Raw genomic sequence first — 26,449 nt, 5'->3', positions numbered from 1 at the left:
CACCGATGCGACGAACGTGAGTTGGCGGCGTTTCACAAGCTTGTTAACAATGCCTACCTCCCGCCCCGCCATCACAAACCCAGAACAGTGTCTAGCCAATGATGTATCACTGCAGCCTACGGTGCCAATGAACTTGAACCGAAAGTGATTTGTGCTGTCGGTATATTCATCTAATGCGGGCCATAAATTGAAAGTAATAGAATATGCAAAAGAATTTGGAAATATAACATGTGAGCGACGTTACGGCTCTCCACCGATAGAAATAACCATTCGCGATTGGAGGGCTATTAAAGAAGAGCTGAAAAAAAGGGAAGACTGACTGTGCAAATACAGGACTGAATCCAAAATGCTCAAATCTAGAAGATGACGTATTGAAATGGATTCAAGGACGTAGTCAAAATTGCGTTGGAATTAACACAAAAATAATTCAAGTACCTGCTCGTAAATTAGCGCTACTGTGGGACTTAACAGTGTGGAAGTTATTGGTGCTAGAGGTTTATGAAGCGTCTGGGATTAAGCATGCGAACCAAAACCAAAATATCTCAGAAAATGCCACAAGAGTACAAACAGAAAATATTTTGCTTCCATCGCTTTATTATTCAATATCGAAAGAAAACCAGCCAAATAGCGAATGTAGATGGAACCCCTCTGACATTTGATGTGCCGAGTGACAAAACTGTTGCCATGAAAGGTGCTACAACTGCAGCTATAAAAACAAGTAGACATGAAAAATGCCCTACAGTGTTGTCCTTTCATGTTGTGCTGACGGTACTAAATTTAATCCAATAATCATTTTCAAGCACAAAACAATGCCAAAACCTTCTGAAATACCGCCAGGTGTTGTTGTTCATGTACATGACAAGGGTTGTGTTGTGACTTGGCAAGACAGCCAAGTCACTATGAGAGGAAGCCGAAAGGCACGCGCTTAAGCTCACGCAGGCTGGCGCGAGGTCTGGAACAGTTAAGGGAATTAATAGTAGCAAATAAAGTACGTAGTTGATGTAATACTTAACTTTACTCCATAAGTGGTGTACATCGGTCTGACGGTACAGGCATCACAAGTTAAATATCTATTGATAATGGCGCCTAGCTAGGTCGTAGCAAATGACGTAGCTGAAGGCTATGCTAACTATCGTATCTCTAAATGACTCTTCTCCCTAGCGACATGAATCAATTAATTGCTGGACACATTTCTGATATGGCAGAAATTGAAAGACTTCAGGATTCCAACGCTTAGTGTCTGATCAGTGGCACTAATGATGAGGATAATAATAATACACTACTGACCATTAAAATTGCTACACCAAGAAGAAATGCAGATGATAAACGGGTATTCATTGGACAGGGATCGAATGAAGGGTAGAGTCACGGGTCGTAAAACATCTGAAATGTAACGTCCACTGTTCAAAGTGCCGTCAATGCGAATAAGAGATGACCGAGACGTGTAAACAATGGCACCCATACCATCACGCCGGGTGATGCGCCAGTATGGCGAGGACGATTACACGCTTCCAATGTGCATTCACCGCGATGTCGCCAAACAAGGATGCTGCCATCATGATGCTGTACACAGAACCGGGATTCATTCGAAAAAATGACGTTTTGCCATTCGTGCACCCAGGTTCGTCGTTGAGTACACCATCGCAGGCGCTCCTGTCTGTGATGCAGCGTCAAGCGTAACTGCAAACGTCGTCAAACTGATCGTGCAGATGGTGATTGTCTTGCAAACGTCCCCATCTGTTCACTCAGGGATCGAGACGTGGCTGCACGATCCGTTACAGCCATGTGGATAAGATGCCTGTCATCTCGACTGCTAGTGATACGAGGCCGTTGGGATGCAGCACGGTGTTCCGTATTACCCTCCTGAACCCATCGATTCCATATTCTGCTAACAGTCATGTGATCTCGACCAACGCGAGCAGCAATGTCGCGATACGATAAACCGCAAAGTCGGAAACGTGATGGTACGCATTTCTCCTCCTTACACAAGGCATCACAACAACGTTTCACCAGGCAATGCCGATCAACTGCTGTTTGTGTATGAGAAATCGGTTGGAAACTTCCTTCATGTCAGCACGTTGTAGGTGTCGCCACCGGCGCCAACCTTGTGTGAATGCTCTGAAAAGCTAATCATTTGCATATCACAGCATCCTCTTCCTGTCAGTTAAATTTCGCGTCTGTAGCACGTCGTGGTGTAGCAATTTTAATGGCCAGTAGTGTAATAATAATAATAATAACTGGTGGCGCGATGAGTGACACAGCCTCGCGTCTCTCCAACGCCTCACGATTGTCGATGATGACGAACTGGCTGCCGATCCTTAAATACGGCTTTCCGCTGCTGATATTTGCGTTCTTCCTGCCAGTAGGTCCGTAGAGTGTTCTGGCGTTGCTCGTCGGGCGCAACTGACCCGATTAATGCCCTTGATGTTGACACCCAGGCATGCGGAGTGCTGCGTCTTGTTATGTCCTCCACAGGCTGATGACACAGTGTTCTCCTTCATGTTGCTTATACCGGCGCTCTACCGACCCACGAGCATCATGGTACCATACCAGCGGGCTGCACGACAGAGTGATACACACATACGACTTCTGGCTCCCAATATTCCTACACATTTTAACTAACTTCATTACTGTTAAACACTTGCGTTTAACTACCTTAATTGCTCTAATCATTCGACTCAGTACAGTAGCAAAAATGTGAAGAGCCAACATGTTTCCATTGATCGTCGATCGAACCCCAATGATCCCATGCCCACTGCAGTCGTAACTGACGATGGCGTTGCGTCAATATGTGAACACGTAGGGCCCGTCAGCTGCACATACCCGTGTTCAGCAGTGTACAATGAACGGCGTGCTCCGAAACTTTTGTGCATAGACCAGCATTGTGCTCTTTCGGCAGAGATGGCGCAGATTACCACCTATCCTGAAACTTCCTGGCAGATTAAAACTGTGTGCCGGACCGAGACTCGAACTCAGGACCTTTGCCTTCCGCGGGTCTCTACCAACTAAGCGACCCAAGCACGACTCACGGCCCGTCCTCACAGCTTTACTTCTGCCAGTACCTCGTCTCCTACCTTCCAAACTTTACATAAGCTCTCCTGCGAACCTTGCAGAACTAGCACCCCTGAAAGAAAGGATATTGCGGAGACATGGCTTAGCCACAGGCTGGGGGATGTTTCCAGAATGAGATTTTCACTCTGCAGCGGAGTGTGCGCTGATATTAAACTTCCTGGCAGATTAAAACTGTGTGCCGGACCGAGACTCGAAGGTCCCGAGTTCGAGTCTCGGTCCGGCACACAGTTTTAATCTGCCAGGAAGTTTCGTATCAGCACACACTCCGCTGCAGAGTGAGAATCTCATTATGGAACCATCTGCCCTACTTTACAGAGCAGACAAGTCTCCGAACCCCATGTTCCGTGAAAAATCGTGGACGTTTAACAAATGGCTCTGAGCACTATGGGACTTAACATCTTAGGTCATCAGTCACCTAGAACTTAAAACTACTTAAACCTAACTAACTTAAGGACATCACACACATCCATGCCCGACGCAGGATTCGAACCTGCGACCGTAGCAGCCCAACGGTTCCGGACTGCAGCGCCTAGAACCGCACGGCCACCGAGGCCGGCGGACGTCTAACAATTCAGCGCCTAGTGGTAATTTCACTGCCCTACCTACCTCTTTCTGTAAATGGTGAACATTCGACCAGCTTCGCCGTTTTCGGTATAGTCGTTCACAGCCTCTGCATAATAATCATCTGCTCTATGTCAAAGTCGCTATCTGCATGGGTTTCCCAATTTACGGCCTATATCCTAGCTTGGGTCATGCCCTGTCCGTGTCTGGATCGCTTACATACTTTCTTTACCGTGTTATGTGCGTGCAACGCCACCAGACGGAATCTAACATCTCGATGGGCAGTGGTAGTAATGTTTCAGCTCATCAGTGAATATTAATGTATCTTTTGCCAGAAAAGCAACATTTGTTTATTTATTTATTTCTCGGCTACTGTGTCTGTCAGTTGTTGTTGTTGTTGTTGTTGTTGTTGTTGTGGTCTTCAGTCGTGAGACTGGTTTGATGCAGCTCTCCATGCTACTCTATCCTGTGCAAGCTGCTTCATCTCTCAGTACCTACATCCTTCTGAATCTGCTTAGTGTATTCATCTCTTGGTCTCTCTCTACGATTTTTACCCTCCACGCTGCCCTCCAGTACTAAACTGGTGATCCCTTGATGCCTCAGAACATGTCGACCACATTCCATTATCCTCGTTTTGCTTTTGTTGATGTTCATCTTATATGCTCCTTTCAAGACACTGTCCATTCCGTTCAGCTGCTCTTCCAGGTCCTTTGCTGTCTCTGACACAATTACAATGCCATCGGCAAACCTAAAAGTTTTTATTTCTTCTCCATGGATTTTAATATCTACTCCGAATTTTTTTTGTTTCCTTTACTGCTTGCTCAATATAAAGATTGAATAGCATCGGGGAGAAGTTACAACCCTGTCTCGCTCCCTTACCAACCACTGCTTCCCTTTCTGTCAGTTAAGTAATAAAAATCATTCTTCCTCTCTAGGGTTATGCCAAAAATAGTTTTGTGACAGGGGAGCCAATGTAAAAGATTTTATTCTTTATGAAAGAAGTCAGGATTGTGGACAGGTCTGCCATGAATATTGACAATAAACCGAGAGAGCGAGCAGCCTTCCAAGTAAAGCTCTTGAGATCGAATTCGAGGAAAATGTTTGGTCGATTGCGTGACGGCCCTCCATCAGTGCTGACACCGTATTTAAGTAGACTGCAGCAGCACGTAGGGTCCGCAGAGCTGAACGCATGTACATGCACGTTCACAGGGGCCATTAAAATTGCGTTTTGCTGACAATATAGCCCGTAAATGCGGCTACACGAATCATGTGCGGTATCGTTTCCAGCCACTGTTGCCTAACTATGTTTACGGCAAAACATTTCCGGGCTACTCTACATAGTGTGTCTCAGTGTGAAATTCCAGACTGCATTGCTGTCTCGTTGCGAGTCGCGGCCTTTATGATCCTTGAAGTCTGAACAACAGTCGTGCAGAAGCTCTCGATGCGTCGCTCCAGAAGGCGTCGTGGCCACGAGTGTAGCTGCACGTGACTGGCACGCGGAAAACGACGGTGGGGCAGCGAACCAACAACAAGTTTTGTGGTAAGTTTTGTGTTCTCAGACGAGAATTGGTCGAATTCGACCCGAATATCGAGAGACAGGTTCCTGATCGCTCCTCGAAGCCAACATACCAGCCCATAGAGCAAAGATCGGGTGCGAGTTTTTGGCCATCAAACGGACCATATTTCTGGGTCGCCCGCCTTATGCGTCGGATTTGGGCCACCCGACTTCTGGTTGTTCCTCAATCTGAAGTTTGCAATGAAAGGACATACAAGAAAACTGTACTGCAGTACTAAATGCACTTTCAAAATAAGTGCTATAGTGACTGTTTCAAAACACTTTCAAAAGGATTTCAGCTGTGTACTGATTCAGGGGGAGACTATTTTGAATAAATAAAGTGACTTTGAGATCATAAACCATGACTTTTATTCTTCATGGCGACAGTCCTATTGGAACTGGGACACGATGAGTGCCGCCGCGCACTACACGAAAGCGAGCTAGTGATGGTGAGTTCTGCTCGCTTGCATTTGCAGTCCACAAGGAAAAAAGTTAGCATGAAAAAGAGAAATCGGGCTTCGTAGTTCTGTTTTTTGTTAAATAAGCGAACTGCTTCCGGAACTATAACTCGTGAACTGATTCTCGATAAATACCGTGACCAGAATGCTGAAATACGATTTGGCCGGCCGCTGTGACCATGCGGTTCTAGGCACTTCAGCCTCGAAGCAGGTCGAATCCTGCCTCGGGCATGGATGTGTGTGATCTACATCTACATCCACGCTGTGCAATCGACCATACGGCGCGTGGCGGAGGGTACCTCGTATCACAACTAGCATCTTCTGTCCCTGTTCCACTTCCAAACAGAACGAGGGAAAAATGACTGCCTATATGCCTCTGTACGAGCCCTAATCTCTCTTATCTTATCGTTGTGGTCTTTCCGCGAAATGTAAGTTGGTGGCAGTAAAATTGTACTGCAGTCAGCCTCAAATGCTGGTTCTCTAAATTTCCTCAGTAGCTATTCACGAAAAGAACGGCTCCTTTTCTCCAAAGACTCCCACCCGAGTTCCTGAAGCATTTCCGTAACACTCGCGTTATGATCAAACCTACCAGTAACAAATCTAGCAGCCCGCCTCTGAACTGCTTCTATGATCTCCCTCAATCCGACCTGATGGGGATCCCAAACGCTCGAGCAGTACTCAAGAATAAGTCGTATTAGTGTTTTATAAGCGGTCTCCTTTACAGATGAGCCACATCTTCCCAAAATTCTGCCAATGAACCGAAGACGACTATCCGCCTTCCCCACAACTGGCATTACATGCTTGTCCCACTTCATATAGCTCTGCAATGTTACGCCCAAATATTTAATCGACGTGACTGTGTCAAGCGCTACACTACTAATGGAGTATTCAAACATTACGGGATTCTTTTTCCTATTCTTCTGCATTAGTTTACATTTATATACACTCCTAGAAATTGAAATAAGAACACCGTGAATTCATTGTCCCAGGAAGGGGAAACTTTATTGACACATTCCTCGGGTCAGATACATCACATGATCACACTGACAGAACCACAGGCACATAGACACAGGCAACAGAGCATGCACAATGTCGGCACTAGTACAGTGTATATCCGTCTTTCGCAGCAATGCAGGCTGCTATTCTCCCATGGAGACGATCGTAGAGATGCTGGATGTAGTCCTGTGGAACGGCTTGCCATGCCATTTCCACCTGGCGCCTCAGTTGGACCAGCGTTCGTGCTGGACGTGCAGACCGCGTGAGACGACGCTTCATCCAGTCCCAAACATGCTCAATGGGGGACAGATCCGGAAATCTTGCTGGCCAGGGTAGTTGACTTACACCTTCTAAAGCATGTTGGGTGGCACGGGATACATGCGGACGTGCATTGTCCTGTTGGAACAGCAAGTTCCCTTGCCGGTCTAGGAATGGTAGAACGATGGGTTCGATGACGGTTTGGATGTACCGTGCACTATTCAGTGTCCCCTCGACGATCACCAGTGGTGTACGGCCAGTGTAGGAGATCGCTCCCCACACCATGATGCCGGGTGTTGGCCCTGTGTGCCTCGGTCGTATGCAGTCCTGATTGTGGCGCTCACCTGCACGGCGCCAAACACGCATACGACCATCATTGGCACCAAGGCAGAAGCGATTCTCATCGCTGAAGACGACACGTCTCCATTCGTCCCTCCATTTACGCCTGTCACGACACCACTGGAGGCGGGCTGCACGATGTTGGGGCGTGAGCGGAAGACGGCCTAACGGTGTGCGGGACCGTAGCCCAGCTTCATGGAGACGCTTGCGAATGGTCCTCGCCGATACCCCAGGAGCAACAGTGTCCCTAATTTGCTGGGAAGTGGCGGTGCGGTCCCCTACGGCACTGCGTAGGATCCTACGGTCTTGGCGTGCATCCGTGCGTCGCTGCGGTCCGGTCCCAGGTCGACGGGCACGTGCACCTTCCGCCGACCACTGGCGACAACATCGATGTACTGTGGAGACCTCACGCCCCACGTGTTGAGCAATTCGGCGGTACGTCCACCCGGCCTCCCGCATGCCCACTATACGCCCTCGCTCAAAGTCCGTCAACTGCACATACGGTTCACGTCCACGCTGTCGCGGCATGCTACCAGTGTTAAAGACTGCGATGGAGCTCCGTATGCCACGGCAAACTGGCTGACACTGACGGCGGCGGTGCACAAATGCTGCGCAGCTAGCGCCATTCGACGGCCAACACCGCGGTTCCTGGTGTGTCCGCTGTGCCGTGCGTGTGATCATTGCTTGTACAGCCCTCTCGCAGTGTGCGGAGCAAGTATGGTGGGTCTGACACACCGGTGTCAATGTGTTCTTTTTGCCATTTCCAGGAGTGTATATTTAGAGTTAGCTAACATTCTTTACACCAATCACAAATCCTGTCCAAGTCATCTTGTATCCTCCTACAGTCACTCAACGACGACACCTTCCCGTACACCACAGCATCATCAGCAAACAGCCGCGCATTGCTATCCACCCTATCCAAAAGATCATTTATGTAGATAGAAAACAACAGCTGACCTACCACACTTCCCTGGGGCACTCCAGATGATACACTCACCTCCGATGAACACTCACCATCGAGGACAATATACTGGGTTCTATTACTTAAGAAGTCTTCGAGCCACTAACATATTTAGGAACCAATCCCATATGCTAGTACCTTAGTTAGGAGTCTGCAGTGAGGCACCGAGTCAAACGCTTTCCGGAAGTCATGGAATATGGCATCCGTCTGATACCCTTCATCCATGGTTCGCAAGATATCATGTGAAAAAAGGGCGAGTTGCGTTTCGCAGGAGCGATGCTTTCTAAAGCCGTGCTGACGCATGGACAGCAACTTCTCTGTCTCAAGGAAATTCATTATATTCGAACTGAGAATATGTTCGAGAATCGTGCAACAAATGTCCTTAGGTTAGTTAGGTTTAAATAGTTCTACGTTCTAGGGGACTGATGACCTCAGACGGTCCCATAGTGCTCAGAGCCATTTGAACCAAACACGGTTTGGAACACATCGTACTGCCGATTCATACGACGGTCATTCAATAATTAAAGAGACAAATTGGTTTGGAGTAAAAAAGCGTTTATTTTTGCAAAATAATACTTTTTCTACTTTTCAACATAATCCCCCTTAACATTTATGCACTTGTTCCAACGGGATACACGCTTTTTTATTCCGGCTGCAAGGAACTCTTTATCTTGTTGTTTGAACCAATTTCCAACGAACTTTTCATGTCCTCGTTGTCCTGGAACCTCTTTCCACGTAATGCCTTCTTCAATGCACCAAACAAATGGAAATCACTGGGTGCTACATCAGGAGTCAAAGGGGGATGAGGCAGTACTTCCCAACCTATTTTGTCGATGGTTTCATTCGTAGTTGAGCAATATGAGGACGCGTGTTGTCTTGCTGGAGAATCACACCTCTCCTCTGAGATCCACGACGTATCTCTCTCATGGCTGGCTTCACCTTGTTTAAAAGCAAATCCGAGTAGTATTGGCTGTTCATTGTTCGTTGCTCTCCGAGATAATCACAAAAAACTGGACCTACAGCATCCCAAAACACCGTCAACATGATGTACGATGGCTATTCCTCTATTAACGTGTTGTGGGTCGCGAAATTGAAACCACAATGAAAATCCGATGAAGCTCTGCACAAAGTGTTGCGCAGTGCCTCTGGTATGCCTGTCGATCGTGTCACGTCGCTCTTTTCAATTCTCAGTACACAGGGCGCACGTAAAGATGTCTATAAAATAGTGTCTCCCGCCAACTACGAGCCCCAGCTGAGAGATTTCTCCTGATTTCACGCAACCCCACGTAACTTAACTGTCAACATTCCCTTCTTTGTGATTAATTCTCGGCCGCACTCTGCAACTGCAATGAGAACGCTCCTGCAGCGTTTTCGACGGGTGTTGTTGATCACCCACGATACAGCCCGGACTTGCTTCCCTCTGATTTTCATTTCTGCTCACATAAACCGCTGGCTGTGAAGAAAGCATTTTGGCACAGACAACGAGCTGCAGACCAGCTGAGGGAATTGGTGAAAAGCACTGGCGGCTGTCTTCTATGACGAGGGTATTCGAAAGTTGTACAACGCTATTATAAATGTCTAAGTTGGAACTGCGACTGTGTGGAGAAGTAGTCAGAAAATATTGCAAACTGTTGCAAATAAAACATTTACGATTTTAACTGTGCTTCTCGTTTCGCGACCGATCGGAGCTTAATAAACGAATAGCATCGTACCTTTTCGATGTATACTTCCATCGACAATACCTCTTATTACCAGTCACTTGCAGTGTTTTTTTTAAATAATAAACAATTGTTTACATTAATATTTCATAGTTGTTCATCAGTACAGTGACAGATTTTCGTAAATGTGCTACATCTGCGATCAGAATTATGGGACATGAAAAGTAATGTATACAAAGACGATAATAATAAAAAGAAAAAAAAGAAAATTGGCAAGTTGCTGCCCATGAACACGGGAACACGTGTGTTGAAGCTTCAAATATGTTCATATGTCGTAAGAATCTGTATAGAATAAAATTATTTGTCAGTGCTGGGTATATCTTCTGCTACAATAGTAGCACTGGGAATGACCTTTTTCAGATTTCGTACTTTGTATAGAAGTTACCAGGGCTATTCATCTCAGGGTTAGATCGGAGGTACAAATGAAACCACAGTCAAAATCCGATGAAGATTTGTGCAGATGTATTGGTCAGTGTCTCTAGTATTCCCAGCGATCGCGGCAGGTCGCACTTTTCAGTTCTGAGCGCACAGTGAACACGTAAAGATGCTTAGAACAATAGAGACTCCCATGTAAGTGTGGAGTGCGTGCTGTCATTCGAGTGTTTCATGCTGAGGGGTCCGCCTGATTTCACGCGTAACGTATCTGTGTAGCGTGACAGCAAGTGCGGCAATGGTGCAGAAACTTTGAAGCAAGATGTGCAATCGTCCATGATTCACAAAATCAGGGAAGGAAATGTGTGCCAACCGATGATCTTGCTAGCGAATGACCAGGCGATTCAAGGAAATCGTCCACAAAGGACAATTCAGAACAAACGAAGAGGAATGTTGCTCGGCCGCAGACTGCATGGGCAACGAAGACACTCCTGCACCGTTTTCGTTGGGAAGACCGGACTGGCACCCTCTGGTGTTCATCTCTGCTCACACGAACCGCTGGCTACGAAGACAACACTTTGGCACAGACAACGTGCTGCAGACCAGCATAGGGAACTGGCGGAAAGCACAAGCGGCTGTCTTCTGTGACGAGGGTACTGGAAAGTCGTTACAATGATACAACAAATGTCTAAGTCAGAGCGGCGACTATGTACAGAAGTAACTGGGAGGTGTAGCTAACTGTTGCAAATAAACTAGTTTTGATTTTCACTGTGATTTCCACTTTGTGACCTATCAGACCTTGAAAAGAAACTGGTAAGGATCCCATATTGATGAACAATGCACAAAAATCGGCCGAAAAAGCGATTTGTAAGCCACTTTCTTCGCGGATGTCATATTTCCTTAATGATCTTCTTACGAATCTCAGTGTGGCATTTACATTTCCTTCTATTTGTTTCATGGGGTCATCCGACTCAGTTACCCGTAGATGTGTTGCTGTAGATACTGTTTTCAGCAATTTGTCGTCAATAGTGTAGTTGTAGAGAAGTGGATTTCTTTTCCTATGTGTGTACAATATATTACATTTTTTTACGTTCAGGAGCAACTGCCAGAGCCTGCACCATTCACCAGTCCTCTGCAGGTCATTTTGCTCATCTATTCTGTGTTCTGGCGTTGCTACTTTCATACAGACAGCCGCATCATCTGCGAGGAGCCTTAAAGAGCTTTCGACGCTAAACTAGACCATTTATATACACTGATTGTAAACAGTAACGGTCCTATCACACTTCCTTGGGGTACTTCGGAAATTACATATACATTTATCGTTTTTGTTACATCAAGAGGGACGCGAATTCTATCTGCAAGGAAGTCTTGATTAAAGTTGAAAATCTGGGCCATACTCGGTAAGCTCGTATTTTTTTCACTGAATGGCAGCGGGGGATGTTGTCGAAAGCCTTCCTGAAGTCAAGGAACGTGGCGTCAACCTGAGAGCCGTTGTCTATATCGGAATGGATATCGTGGAGGAACAGAGCGAGCTGAGTTTCTCAGGATCTCTATTTGTGAAATTCATGTTGATATTCATAGAGGAGACTTTCTTTCTCCAAAAACGTCATAATTCTTCAGCATGAAACGTTCTATAATGCTGCAACAAACTGACGTCAACGATGTGTCTGTAATTACGTGCATCTGTCCTACGATCCTTCTTGAAAATGGGAACGACCTGCGCTTTTTTTTCCAATCACTAAGCACCCTTCTTTTCTCCAGTGATCTACGATAAACTATTGCTGGAAGGGAACAAATTCTTTCACATAATCTTTGTAGAATTTTATTGGTACCTCATCTGGTCCTGACATCTTTCCACAACTAAGCGATTCTCCTTTTTCTTCTGTTCCACGATTGGTTACATCGGTATCTGCCATTACGATGTTCATATTCGTGCGATGATTGAAAGGCGGGATTGTTTTATGATCTCCCGCGGCGAAACAATTTCGGAAAAAATAATTAAGTACTTCCGCCACCTCTCTCTTATCTTCCGTTTCGGTGCCCGTATGGCACTGAGTGACTCAATAGATGATATCGACCCGCATACTGATTTGACGTGAGATCGCAATCTCTGAGGGCTTTTATTCAGATTGATTGACAAAATTTTACTTTCAAAGTAACTGATACCTCCTGACATTTCTCTCCTTAGATTCATTTTCGCTTCGTTCAGCTTTTATTTGTCATTTAGGTTTTGACCTCTCTTGGATGGCAACCGTTCTAGAGGAGCGGAGCATTCGGTTTCGAGTATCGGTCCGACACAATTTTTCAACTTCCACCGTTGCATTGCCGCAGTGCTCTGTGAGGTCGGCAGTCCTAACTCTTTCCCAGCCTGCTTCCTTTCAGTTCCATTCGCCACAAATTATTCATACAAAGTACGATACCTTTCGACTCTGCAATCACATACGGCTGTTATGTCGGATGTGCCAGATTTTTCGAGAAGAATAAATGTACTGTTTCACGACTAGTGCAAATAACGGCGATAGTTCTGGCGCATCAACATAATGTGATCTGACCATTGATGAAGTAATAAAAAATTGTTCTGCTTTATTTCTCTTGTGCTTCACCTACAGAGTTTTTTGTCGTGCTGAACTACGTAATGAGACAAAATAGAAATCGATAAATTACACTACTGGCCATTAAAATTGCTACACCACGAAGATGACGTGCTACAGACGCGAAATTTAACCGACAGGAAGAGGATGCTGTGATATGTAAATGATTAGATTTTCAGAGAATTCACATAAGGTTGGCGCCGGTGGCGACACCTACAACGTGCTGACATGAGGAAAGTTTCCAACCGATTTCTCATACACGAACAGCAATTGACCGGCGTTGCCTGGTGAAACGTTGTTGTGATGCCTCGTGTAAGGAGGAGAAATGCGTACCATCACGTTTCCGACTTTGACAAAGGTCGGATTGTAGCCCATCGCGATTGCGGTTTATCGTATCGCGACATTGCTGCTCGCGTTGGTCGAGATCCAATGACTGTTAGCATAATAAGGAATCGATGGGTTCAGGAGGGTAAACGGAACGCCGTGCTGGATCCCAACGGTCACGTATCACTAACAGTCGAGATGACAGGCATCTTATCCGCATGGCTGTAATGGATCGTGCAGCCACTTCTCGATCCCTGAGTCAACAGATGGGTACGCTTGCAAGACAACAACCATCTGCACGAACAGTTCGACGACGTTTGCAGCAGCATGGACTATCAGCTCGGAGACCATGGCTGCTGTTGCCCTTGACGCTGCATCACAGACAGGAGCGCCAGCGATGGTGCACTCAACGACGTACCTGTGTGCAAGAATGGCAAAGCGTCATTTTTTCGGATGAATCCAGGTTCTTTTTACAGCATCATGATAGTCGCATCCGTGTTTGGCGACATCGCGGTGAACGCATATTGGAAGCGTGTATTCGTCATCGCTATACTGGTTGTATCACCCGGCGTGATGGTATGGGGTGCCATTGGTTACACGTCTCGGTCATCTCTTGTTCGCATTAACGGCACTTTGAACAGTGGACGTTGCATTTCAGATGTGTTACGACCCGTGGCTCTACCCTTCATTCGATCCCTGTGATCCCTACATTTCAGAAGGATAATGCACGACCGCATGTTGCAGGTCCTGTGCGGGCCTTTCTGGATACAGAAAATGTTCGTCTGCTGCCCTGGTTAGCGCATTCTCCAGATCTCTCACCAATTGAAAACATCTGGTCAATGGTGGCCGAGCAACTGGCTCGTCACAATACGCCAGTCACTGCTCTTGATGAACTGTGGTATCGTGTTGAAGCTGCATGGGCAGCTGTACCTGTCCACGCCATCCAAGCTCTGTTTGACTCAATGCCCAGAGGTGGTTGTTCTGGGTAGTGATTTCTCAGGATCTATGCACCCAAATTGCGAGAAAATGTAATCCCATGTTAATTCTGGTATAATATATTTGTCCAATGAATACCCGTTTATCATCTACATTTCTTCTTGGTGTAGCAATTTTAATGGCAGTAGTGTAGGTACCATATTATCCGAACTTTGAAGTACATGAAATTTTCATAATATGGTGTCGTAAACAATGCAGATGCCTGTTATGCAAAGTTGACATTTATTCGATAGACACGCCACAACTGATGATAAAAATTACGATGAACTAAGCAAGGACTTATTAGGCGTAAAACTGACATTAGAGTAGAAGGTGTCTGACAATGGATTTCTGGAATAACGTTTGAAATGCTTGTCAAGTCGTTGCAGCGTATACACAGCGAAGACACAAACCACGCGAAATATTTCCGGAGGACCACAATTTCCGTACCGTATGAAGCGACAAAATCAGAATAGAGATTTTAAAATTCATAGGTTACGTAAAGGAGGGAATCACTCTGATTATGTGGGCGTCTTCTAATGAAGTATTCCAATGTTATCCTGATCTGACAGTTCTCTGTTTCAGACACCATCGCAGGAGAGATAAGATGCATAACTAGAAATAACTAAGTAATCTTTACTCAGATACAGACTGACAGAATTTTTTGCCTGACTATAATATTTGGGAATGATGACAAAACTGGCACGCATGCAGCATGTATATCTATGCTCAGAGACTAGAGATCTACCTACAACTAGTATTGCGATCTGTGTTTGTTTTTCATTGCTCGCTTCAGAACAATAAAATAAATGATTTACATTTCAACTCGCAGGCACGCTGTGTAAACTGGGAGACAATTATTGACCTATGTGAAATAAAATCGTCATAACTTCCGAACAGTTTGCATCAGGACTTTCAAACTGCACGGTTGGCAGCGTTGCATGATGGAAATTAGTATGGTTTGGTTTAGCGACGAAGCCCACTTTTATTTGGATGGGTCGTCAATAAGCAAAGCTGGCGCATTCGGGGAACTGACAATCCGCATTTCGCGATCGAGAAGTCTCTTCACCCTCAACGGGTGTCTGTGTGGTGTGCAGTGTCCGGTCACGGAATACTCGTTGCGATATTTCTTGATGGCAAGGTGACTACCGAACGGTGCGTGAAGGTTTTGGAAGATGATTTCATCAATATTATCCAAAGTGACCCTGATTTCGACAAGAGGTAGCTGATGCAAGACGGAGCTTGACCCCATCGAATTAGGAGAGTGTTTGATGTTGTGGAGGAGGATTCTGCGGAATGCATTCTGGCTCTGAGGCACCCAGAGGCCACTGGCATGGGCCTCGATTGGCCGCCATATCCTCCGGATCCGAACACATGTGACTCCTTCTTGTGAGGCTATATTGTAGACTAAGTGTACAGCAGTAACATCAAAACCATTGCTGAGCTGAAAACAGCCATTCAGGAGCTCATCGGCAGCATCGATGTTCCGACACTTCAGCGAGTCACGCAGAATTTCGCTATTCGTCTGCGTCACATCGTCGCCAGTGAAGGCAGGCATATCGAACATGTCATAACCTAAATCCTAATATCTGTAGTGACGTTTACATGTTGAATAAAGTCTGTGCAAGCCGTAGTTAGTAACTAATTTACGTTTTTTTCATATAGTTCAATAATTGTCACATGTAGGTCTATTCTCAAGAGACTGGAGTTTTACATAAAATTAGTGTAGTAATCTGTGTTTTGCGTAGATGAAAATTTCTTAGATGGGGTAACAAACATAAAATTTTTATAGATGAGTATTGACTGTGTCCATAGGCCCTTACTATAACTTTGCACTCGGCACAGGTCGATCGAACAATCGATTGTGACGTGTTGCGAGAGCGAGTGTGGAGTTGCGCCAGAGTGGTTGGCGGGTGTAGTGTGTGTGTGAAGGCCATGGTTGAAATAAGGTCTTTAACGGAGAAGGATGTCGCCATCGCCGTGGTTAGACCCCTATGTAATAGATTAACACCGGGAAAGTGAAGAAGTATCATTACGAAAGTGATCAGTGACGTACTAGTGCCGATATTTGGTTTCGCGTCTACCGCGCCGGCCTAACCTTGGATTGCAGTGTTGGATGCAGTGATGTATTAGCGTGTGACGATAATGGAAAATGAAGAAAGCCTGTGCTGAGATTAGCCGTAATTAGATATGTATGACGAAGGCAGTGGCTATCTCTTTTTTTGTGTTTTGAGAAGAATATAAGTTCGTAATTAGTAAAACTGTGTTGGTGTTCCTCATTACCAGACATTCAGTATTATAGTATTGAGCAGAACGAACTGGAAAGTAACAACTTCCGTAGCAGTCAATTCCGATTGCCAGCCCCCATTAGGTTCACGGTCGTGTTAATAATAAATATTGGACTGCTATTCGATCAGATCAGGTCGGGATAATAAACGGAGGTGTTACAACTGCCAGTTAAAGTGGAATGAGTAGACAAAAATACTAGGAAAGGGAATGTGATCTGCATGTTATAACCTGGAGTTGTTTATCAGTGTGTAACAAGTGACGGATCACCTGATGTAATAGTTCCCTACCTCAAGTAATTACCTCCTACGGGACAAAATGAAATTTTCTGAGGGGTAAAAGCAAGTGTTCAACTGTGTTGCAGTCACGAATCTAAATTATTTTTAAAAGGTCACTACTACTTCGTAAGACTCTAATACCGACTACATAACTTATCAATAATTTTTTCTTCAAACACTAGTATAATGCCTGACACAAAATGGTGGAGAGAAAGCTTGCGAAAAGAATGTATGAAAATCATGTCTTCACATACTCCACCCACTACACAAAGAACAAATGAAGCAATTTCTGTTCTATTGCGGGGATTCTCATGAGACATTTAACCACGTGTGATGTATGTCACTTAATTTTATACTTTGGTTAAATATCTCATGAAAATCCTGACTACAATACGACGTGCATTCAAGTTCTAAGGCCTCCGATTTTTTTTCAAATTAACTACTCACCCGAAATCGATGAAACTGGCGTTACTTCGCAACGTAATCGCCCCGCAGACGTACACATTTTTCCAACGCTCACGCCATGATTCCATGGCAGCGGCGAAGGCTTCTTTAGGAATCTGTTTTGACCACTGGAAAATCGCTGAGGCAATAGCAGCACGGCTGGTCAATGTGCGGCCACGGAGAGTGTCTTTCATTGTTGGAAAAAGCCAAAAGTCACTAGGAGCCAGGTCAGGTGAGTAGGGAGCATGAGGAATCACTTCAAAGTTGTTATCACGAAGAAACTGTTGCTTAACGTTAGCTCGATGTGCGGGTGCGTTGGCTTGGTGAAACAGCACACGCGCAGCCCTTCCCGGACGTTTTTGTTGCAGTTCAGGAAGGAATTTGTTCTTCAAAACATTTTCGTAGGATGCACCTGTTACCGTAGTGCCCTTTGGAACGCAATGGGTAAGGATTACGCCCTCCCTGTCCCAGAACATGGACACCATCATTTTTTCAGCACTGGCGGTTACCCGAAATTTTTTGGTGGCGGTGAATCTGTGTGCTCCCATTGAGCTGACTGGCGCTTTGTTTCTGGATTGAAAAATGGCATCCACGTCTCATCCATTGTCACAACCGACGAAAAGAAAGTCACATTCATGGTGTCGTTGCGCGTCAACATTGCTTGGCAACATGCCACATGGGCAGTCATGTGATCGTCCGTCAGCATTCGTGGCACCCACCTGGATGGCACTTTTCGCATTTTCAGGTCGTCATGCAGGATTGTGTGCACAGAACCCACAGAAATGCCAAGTCTGGAGGCGATCTGTTTAACAGTCATTCGGCGATCTCCCAAAACAATTCTCTCCACTTTCTCGATCATGTCGTCAGACCGGCTTGTGCAAGTCCGTGGTTGTTTCGGTTTGTTGTCACACGATGTTCTGCCTTCATTAAACTGTCGCACCCACGAACGCACTTTCGACACATCCACAACTCCATCACCACATGTCTCCTTCAACTGTTGATGAATTTCAATTGGTTTCACACCACGCAAATTCAGAAAACGAATGATTGCACGCTGTTCAAGTAAGGAAAACGTCGCCATTTTAAGTATTTAAAACAGTCCTCATTCTCGCCGCTGGCGGTAAAATTCCATCTGCCGTACGGTGCTGCCATCTCTGGGACGTATTGACAATGAACGCGGCCTCATTTTAAAACAATGCGCATGTTTCTATCTCTTTCCAGTCTGGAGAAAAAAAATCGGAGGCCTTAGAACTTGAATGCACCTCGTATTTGCAATAGACCAGAAACTGCTTCGTTATTCACTTCACAACAATAAATTAAGTAACTGACAGTTCGAATGTTGGACTGTGTGTGAATTCCTAAGGGACCAATCTGCTTAGGTCATCGATACCTAGACTTACACACTACTTAAACTAACTTAACCTAACCTATACTGAGAACAACACACACCCATGCCCGAGGGAGGACTCGAACCTCCAGTGGGAGGGGCCGCGCAGAACAGACAGTTCATCTCGACAGTAATTGTAACGGCTATTACACTGCTATAGAGAGTACACAATATTAATTTTATTATTATTATTGTTTGTAGTCGAATTAACTCAGGTGATGCTGAGGGAATTAGATTAGGAAATGAGACACTTAAAGTAGTAAAGGAGTTTTGCTATTTGGGGAGCAAAATAACTGATGATGGTCGAAGTAGAGAGGATATAAAATGTAGACTGGCAATGGCAAGGAAAGCGTTTCTGAAGAAGAGAAATTTGTTAACATCGAGTATAGATTTAAGTGTGAGGAAGTCGTTTCTGAAAGTATTTGTATGGAGTGTAGCCATGTATGGAAGTGAAACATGGACGATAAATAGTTTGGACAAGAAGAGAATAGAAGCTTTCGAAATGTGATGCTACAGAAGAATGCTGAAGTTTAGATGCGTAGATCACATAACTAATGAGGAGGTATTGAATAGAATTGGGGAGGAGTTTGTGGCACAACTTGACTAGAATAAGGGATCGGTTGGTAGGACATGTTCTGAGGCATCAAGGGATCACCAATTCAGTACTGGAGGGCAGCGTGGAGGGTAGAAATCGTAGAGCGAGACCAATAGATGAATACACTAGGAAGATTCAGAAGGATATAGGTTGCAGTAAGTACTGCGAGATGAAGAAGCTTGCACAGGATAGAGTAGCATGGAGAGCTGCATCAAGCCAGTCGCAGGACTGAAGACCACAACAACATCAACATTATTATTGTTATCGCAGTCATCGTAACAGTCACCGCCGAAATGCAGGTCGTCGCCTAGAAGGCGCCACAGTGATGACACCACCGTCACTGTCGTCGGACACCATCAGCAATCAGCCGTCTCTAATGGAAGTCATCGCCAGGGGTACGTTGTGGTAACACGCTGTCGCCATCACCCTGGGACGCTGCCTCTACAAACACCGTGACTGGGGCAGAGCCGGCGACTGTGGCCCACCGACGTAGACAGCCGCCGCCGGGGATGGTCGCTGAGAAAGGGCACTGACCTGTCCCATTGCCGCCGCCGCCACGCCCCCCAAGCCGTCATCACAACAGAGGCCAACGGCGCGTGGTTCCAGCTGCCGCAGTACGATCCAGCAAGGCCGTAGCGTCACTGCCGAGGCAGCGAATTCCAGTTACCCCAGCTCAACTATAGTGGCAGCAGTAGGCGCACGTGTGAACGTCCGCCGACCACCTTCGTCGCCGCCGAGAATATTACGAGCGGAAGCAAAGTTCGCCCACAGGGCCAACAACCAATGTATAGCAGTTGATCAATAAATACGAGGGTCACTCCAAAAGAAATGCACACTATTTTTTTTTTAAATTCATCTTTTATTCTACATGTTTGAAAGTTTTACAGTGTGTAGATACATCCTTTAGGAACAATATTTTCATTTCTCCACATAATTTCCATCCCTCTCAACTGCCTTACGCCAACTTGGAACCAGCGCCTGTATGCCCGCTCGGTAAAATTCTGGACCAACCTGTTGGACACACTGTTTGGCAGCGTGCACAATGGAGTCGTCATCTTCAAACCTTGTTCCACGAAGAGAGTCTTTCAATTTCCCAAAGAGATGGTACTCACATGGAGCCAGGTCACGAATGTAAGGCGGGTGTTCCAGTGTTTTCCATCCGAGTTTTGTGATCGCTTCCCTGGTTTTGTGACTGACATGTGGCCGTGCATTGTCGTGCAACCGCAAAACATCCTGCTTTTGCCGATGTGGTCGAACAAGACTCAGTCGAGCTTGAAGTTTCTTCAGTATCGTCACATATGCATCAGATTTTATGGTGGTTCCACTTGGCACGATGTCCACAAGCAAGAGTCCTTCGGAATTGAAAAACACCGTAGCCATAACTTTTCCAGCAGAAGATGTGGTTTTGAATTTTTTTTTTTTTCCTTGGGTGAATTTGCATGATGCCACTCCATTGATTGCCTCTTCGTCTCTGGTGAAAAATGATGGAGCAATGTTTCATCACCTGTCACAATTCTTCCAAGATATTCATCTCCACCATTCTCGTACTGTTCCAAAAGTTCGCTGCATACCGTTTTTCTTGTTTCTTTGTGAGCCACTGTCAACATCCTGGGAACCCACCTGGCACAAACCTTTTTTAACGCCAACACTTTCAGTATTCTGCAAACACTTCCTTCCCCTATCCCAACGTAGCGTGACAACTCGTTTACTGTGATGCGTCTGTCAGCAGTCACCAATTCGTTAACTCTCTGCACATTGTCTGGAGTGTGTGCAGTACGAGGCCTGCCGCTGCGAGGACAATCCTCAACATTGCCGTGCCCGCTTTCATCACGTAACCTGCTTGCCCACCGACTAACTGTACTGCGATCGACGGCAGCATCTCCATACACCTCTTTCAACCTCTTGTGGATGTTTCCCACTGTCTCGTTTTCACAGCACAGGAAATCTATGACAGCACGTTGCTTCTGACGAACGTCAAGTGTCGCAGCCGTCTTGAAGACATGCTGTGACGGCGCCACCCACGGGAACAGGTTGAACCAAGTTTGAAAACATGCGGGAAGGCTGTATCTACACACTGTAAAACTTTAACACATGCAGAATGAAAACTGTATTTTTGCAAAAATGTGAGCATTTCTTTTGGAGTGACCCTCGTATTATCATTCTGTCATCAGGAGCCATCCCTGGAGGCTTCCCCCCCCCCCCCCCCCCCTCGCACTCCATCCTCTTCTACACTCCAAGCAGAGTACTCACGTTCGAATCCAGCGACAAGCAGTGGAGTCCCGTGCCTGTTTACACTACACTGGGTCAATGGTCTTCTCCACAAACGCCTTCATCTAGGTGAACGGCGGCTCGAAACGTGCAGCGCGCCACGGACGCAGGCTGATGGGAGCTGTATTATGCTATGGGAGACTTTCTTCTGCGCTTGCATGGGACCTGTGGTAGTAATCGAAGATACCATGACAGCTGCGAACCACCTGCATCCCTTCATGCTTGACATCTTCCCCGATGGTGATGTCATCTTTCAGCAGTATAGCTGTCCGTGTCTCAGAGCCAGAAGTATGCTGCAGGGTTTGAGGAATATTGTAGTGGACTCACGCTGATATCTCGGTGACCAAACTCGGCTGATGTAAAGCATATGGAACCCATTGGATCGTTATCGAGCGCCGTCTCCGCGTACGCGAATCAGGGGCTCGTTATTTACGCGAATTACAAGACCTGTGCATAGACATTTAATGCCACATACGTCCACAAACCTACCAAAAAACTGTCGGATCTTTGATAAGCAGATTCAGTGATGTATTTCCATTCCAAAGAAGGGCAAACAAGATATTAAGCAGGTGGTCATAATGTTTTGGCTCATCAGTGTATTAGCACAATGAACAAATTGAGCAATAATTCGCTAAACATCCCCATCAAGTAAGGACTGCAATATGCATCACTTTCATGAATACTCATGTAATGGAACTCTACAAAAATACTTGATTGCGTAAAGAAAAAAAGGATGAGCTCCAAATTCACAACTACCTTTAGTTAATTAATCTACGAAACACTTAACATAAGTTTTTCTGAAACATTCCAGACATACATATCTATCACACACTTATAAACAGTGCTGCTGTTGTTCTGGTAAGTACGAAGACTGCGCTTCCTCTTTTATTTCATACAAATTAGCAGATTTGTAATTGCTTTGCTGATGTATTTCAGTCCTGCATCTGTACTGTTCCTGTTTAACGTTTCTCTGTTTCACAGGTAGTATTGTGAGGTCATCATCAAACATTAAAGAGCAAATATTTTCTATCTTAGGATTATCATCTCAATTTTTAACAGCCCTTGTCATATCCGGTATTCCCCAGTTATGTTATCACGGGATAGTCGTCCAGCTTTAGTTATTTATTTGATCCCCAATAAAATATATTTTTGCTTTTGTAAACAAAAGGAACCCTAAATCGCTATTTGCTTCGTCATCTGTGCTCAAAAAGTCAACATCTGCCAAACAGTCTTGTCCATCAGAGGAAGGCCTAGAGGTTGCTTTTTCGGGACAGAGTCAGAAAATAAATCCTTGACATCCATTTTCTCTCCATCTACTTCTTCCTTTATCCTAACAATTTTCTCTTTAAGATTTGGATCACCCCCTCTCAATACTTTGGTTCGTCTTCTTTTTCGTGGCGTAGGTTTTTCCCACCTGTATAATACATTTAAAAATTTTAGGCCTTGTAACATAAAAGAATGTCTAAAAGAAAAGGCAATTACCTGCATCTAGTCCTACTCACCAGAAATAAAAGTATCGCTTTTGGAGATACGTGTCTAATAGACACGCAACAAAACGTGCAATACTGGAAATATGTGTTTCACAGACACTTATAAAGAAATTGTGTGAGCTACAGGGACATTTGCAATAGCGCAAACAGTATTGTCAGTACAGCAAAAAAAAAAAAAAAAAAAAAAAAAAAAAAAAAAAAAAAAAAAAAAAAACACTTTCATGTCCTCAGCCACTTTTGCCTTTTAAGGGGTAAATATGTATCCTTATTCACCTCAGATTCGCTTCCCATCCTGGCGCCCATTTTCCAGCTTGGCAACAATGTAAAACAAGTAGCTATTTGTTACGAAATATAAAAACGTCTACAAATGTATGTTCCAAATGAAATATTTTTCTGACAATTTGTAATATGTGTAGGAAAGATGAGAGGAGAAAGATTTATTCACGGTAAGCTCAATTATTTTGTAACCGCTTACGGCAAATTGCACATAGTCATAGGAACTAATAAAACATAATGTCTTTGTAGTCATAATATAAAGTCGAAGATCAGGCTACATTCCATTTTTACCAGTCAGATTATTCTCTCTATATGAGTCATTGCTGTAATATGTTGAACGTATCAGCCATATTAACTATACGTAACAAAAACTCTGCTTTTAAAGGGAAAATACACACATCAAATGGATCAAATGGTTCTAAGCACTATTGGACTTAACATCTGAGGTCATCAGTCCCATAGACTTAGAATTACTTAAACCTAACCAACCTAAGGACATCAAACACATTTCAGTAATGAACAGTGATTTATTTTCAAAGAATTTTCTTAAGTATTTATTTTATTTACTAGCGATTCACCAAGAACATTAACACATTTAATCACACTATGTAAGCAGGGAGGTAGTTGCCAGGGAGTAACTGATGAAATCATAACCAAATTCCTTTTAACAAATGGGAATTTTATTCACTTTAATAGTGCCTAAAAGCATTTTATAAAAGAAGCAGATTTAAAATTATAATCAGAAAGCACCCTCTAAATATCAAAGTTACAATTTATTGAGAGGCTGAAAGAAACAAGTTTTTACTGTGTGAGCTTTCGGGCACAGAACCTTGTCGCTCCCTTTTGACATGGCCGTAGTTACGACCGCTCACAACAGCCTCTGAAAGACTACACTGGTGCAAATCTGCAACACACCAGATTACTTTAAACTAAGAGTTTTAACAATTTCCACAAGCACACAAACTATGAACCCCCCCGTAGGAGGGATGGAAATAGTAAAAAACACTAACAATTAAAATATTAACCTTGCCACTGAAGGTGCAACTTGATTTTAACTTCTAAGAAAAGTCGTACGGTGAAAAGGTAGCAACTTTATATACTAAAATGATCATTTAAATAAAAGCCCATGAAATGCAATCTTATATAAAATTCTACAAGGTTGGCCAAACAATAGTTACGTTGCTCTACAGTACACAGATACCGCCTCTCAAGACCATAGGCAATAATATCAAAGTTTCCAAGGATATAAAAATGGAAATGTCGTGTGGCTAGGGCCTCCCGTCGGGTAGACCGTTCGCCTGGTGCAGGTCTTTCAATTTGACGCCACTTCGGCGACCTGCGCGTCGATGGGGATGAAATAATGATGATTAGGACAACACAACACCCAGTCCCTGAGCGGAGAAAAATCTCCCACCCAGCCGGGAATCGAACCCGGGCCCTTAGGATTGACAGTCTGTCATGCTGACCACTCACCTACCGGGGCGGACCAAAACTTATTTCAGGTATTAGGCCGTTACACTCCAAGCAATAAATTCGTTAACACACCAGATCCGACAAACATGACAGATTCAGCCACCAACGTACGGTAGATTGATAGGGAGATTACCGAACAACCCGAACCTGCAACCGTAGCAGCAGCGCGGTTCCGGACTGGAGCGCCTCGAACCGCTCGACCACAGCAGCCGGCAATATACACATCAAAAAAAGTTTTGCATCACCTCGGTTCCGAGAGTTCCGGATCCTGTACAGAAAATTGGAATAGACATCAACATAAACGTCATTTCCGCCCTTTTTATTGCTAATGAAAACCACACATTGCGTGTTGTACCGCCATACAGCGAGAACTTCAGAGGTGGTGGTCCAGATTGCTGTACATACCGGTACCTCTAATACCCAGTAGCACGTCCTCTTGCATTGATTCACGCCTGTATTCGTCGTGGCATACTATCCACAAGTTCATCAAAGCTCTGTTGATCCAGATTGCCCCACTCCTCAACGGCGATTCGGCTTGGATCCCTCAGAGTGGTTGGTAGGTCACGTCGTCCATAAACAGCCCATATCAACATATGCCAGGCATGTTCGATAGGGTTTATGTCTGGAGAACATGCTGTCCACTCTAGTCGAGCGATGTCGTTGTCCTGTGCACGATGGGGGCGCGAATTGTCGTCCATGAAGACGAATGCCTCGCCAATATGCTGCCGATATGGTTGCACTGTCGGACGGAGGATGGCATTCACGTGCCGTACAGCCGTTACAGCGCCTTCCATGACCACCAGTGACGTACGTCGACCCCACATAATGCCACCCCAAAACAGCAGGGAACCCTCACCTTACTGCACTCGCTGGACAGTGTGTCTAAGGCGTTCAGCCTGACCGGGTTGCCTCCATACAGGTCTCCGACGATTGTCTGGTTGTAGGCATTCTGACACTCACCGGTGAAGGGAACGTGATGCCAATCCTGAGCGGTCCATTCGGCATGTTGTTGGCCCATCTGTACCGCTCTGCACGATGTCGTGGTTGCAAAGATGGACATCGCCATGGACGTCGGGAGTGAAGTTGCGCATCATGCAGCTTGTTGCGCACAGTTTGAGTCGCAACACGACGTCCTGTGGCTGCACGAAAAGCATTATTCAACATGGTGGCGTTGCTGTCAGCATTCCTCCGAGCCATTATCCATAGGTAGCGGTCATCCACTGCAGTAGTAGCCCTTGGACAGCCTGAGCGAGGCATTTCATCCACAGTACCTGTTTCTCTGTATCTCCTCCATGTCCGAACAACATCGCTTTGGTTCACTCCGAGACGCCTGGACACTTCCCTTGTTGAGAGCCCTTTCTGGCGCAAAGAAACAATGCAGACACGATCGAACCGCGGTATTAACCGTCTAGGCAACAACCTCCTTCCTAGTAGAATGACTGGAACTGATCGGCTGTCGGACCCCCTCCGTCTGATAGGTGCTGCTCATGCATGGTTGTTTACATCGTTGGGCGGGTTTAGTGACATCTCTGTACAGTCAAAGGGACTGTGTCTGTGATACAATATCCACAGTCAACGTTTATCTTCAGGAGCTCTGGGAATCGGCATGATGCAAAACTTTTTTCGATGTGTGTAAATGAGTCTTTATGAAAACATAATTTATTCAGTTAATTTCTTGATCAATCCGGTACGATAAAAGGATTTCTTGTGGATAGGAGACGTAGCACCGGGAGGCGAAAAAGTATGTCCGATTAAGAATCCCGGTTACACGG

The sequence above is a fragment of the Schistocerca americana genome, chromosome 8, assembly GCF_021461395.2.
Source record: "Schistocerca americana isolate TAMUIC-IGC-003095 chromosome 8, iqSchAmer2.1, whole genome shotgun sequence".
Lineage (NCBI taxonomy): Eukaryota > Metazoa > Arthropoda > Insecta > Orthoptera > Acrididae > Schistocerca > Schistocerca americana.
This window is presented reverse-complemented; position numbering follows the sequence as displayed.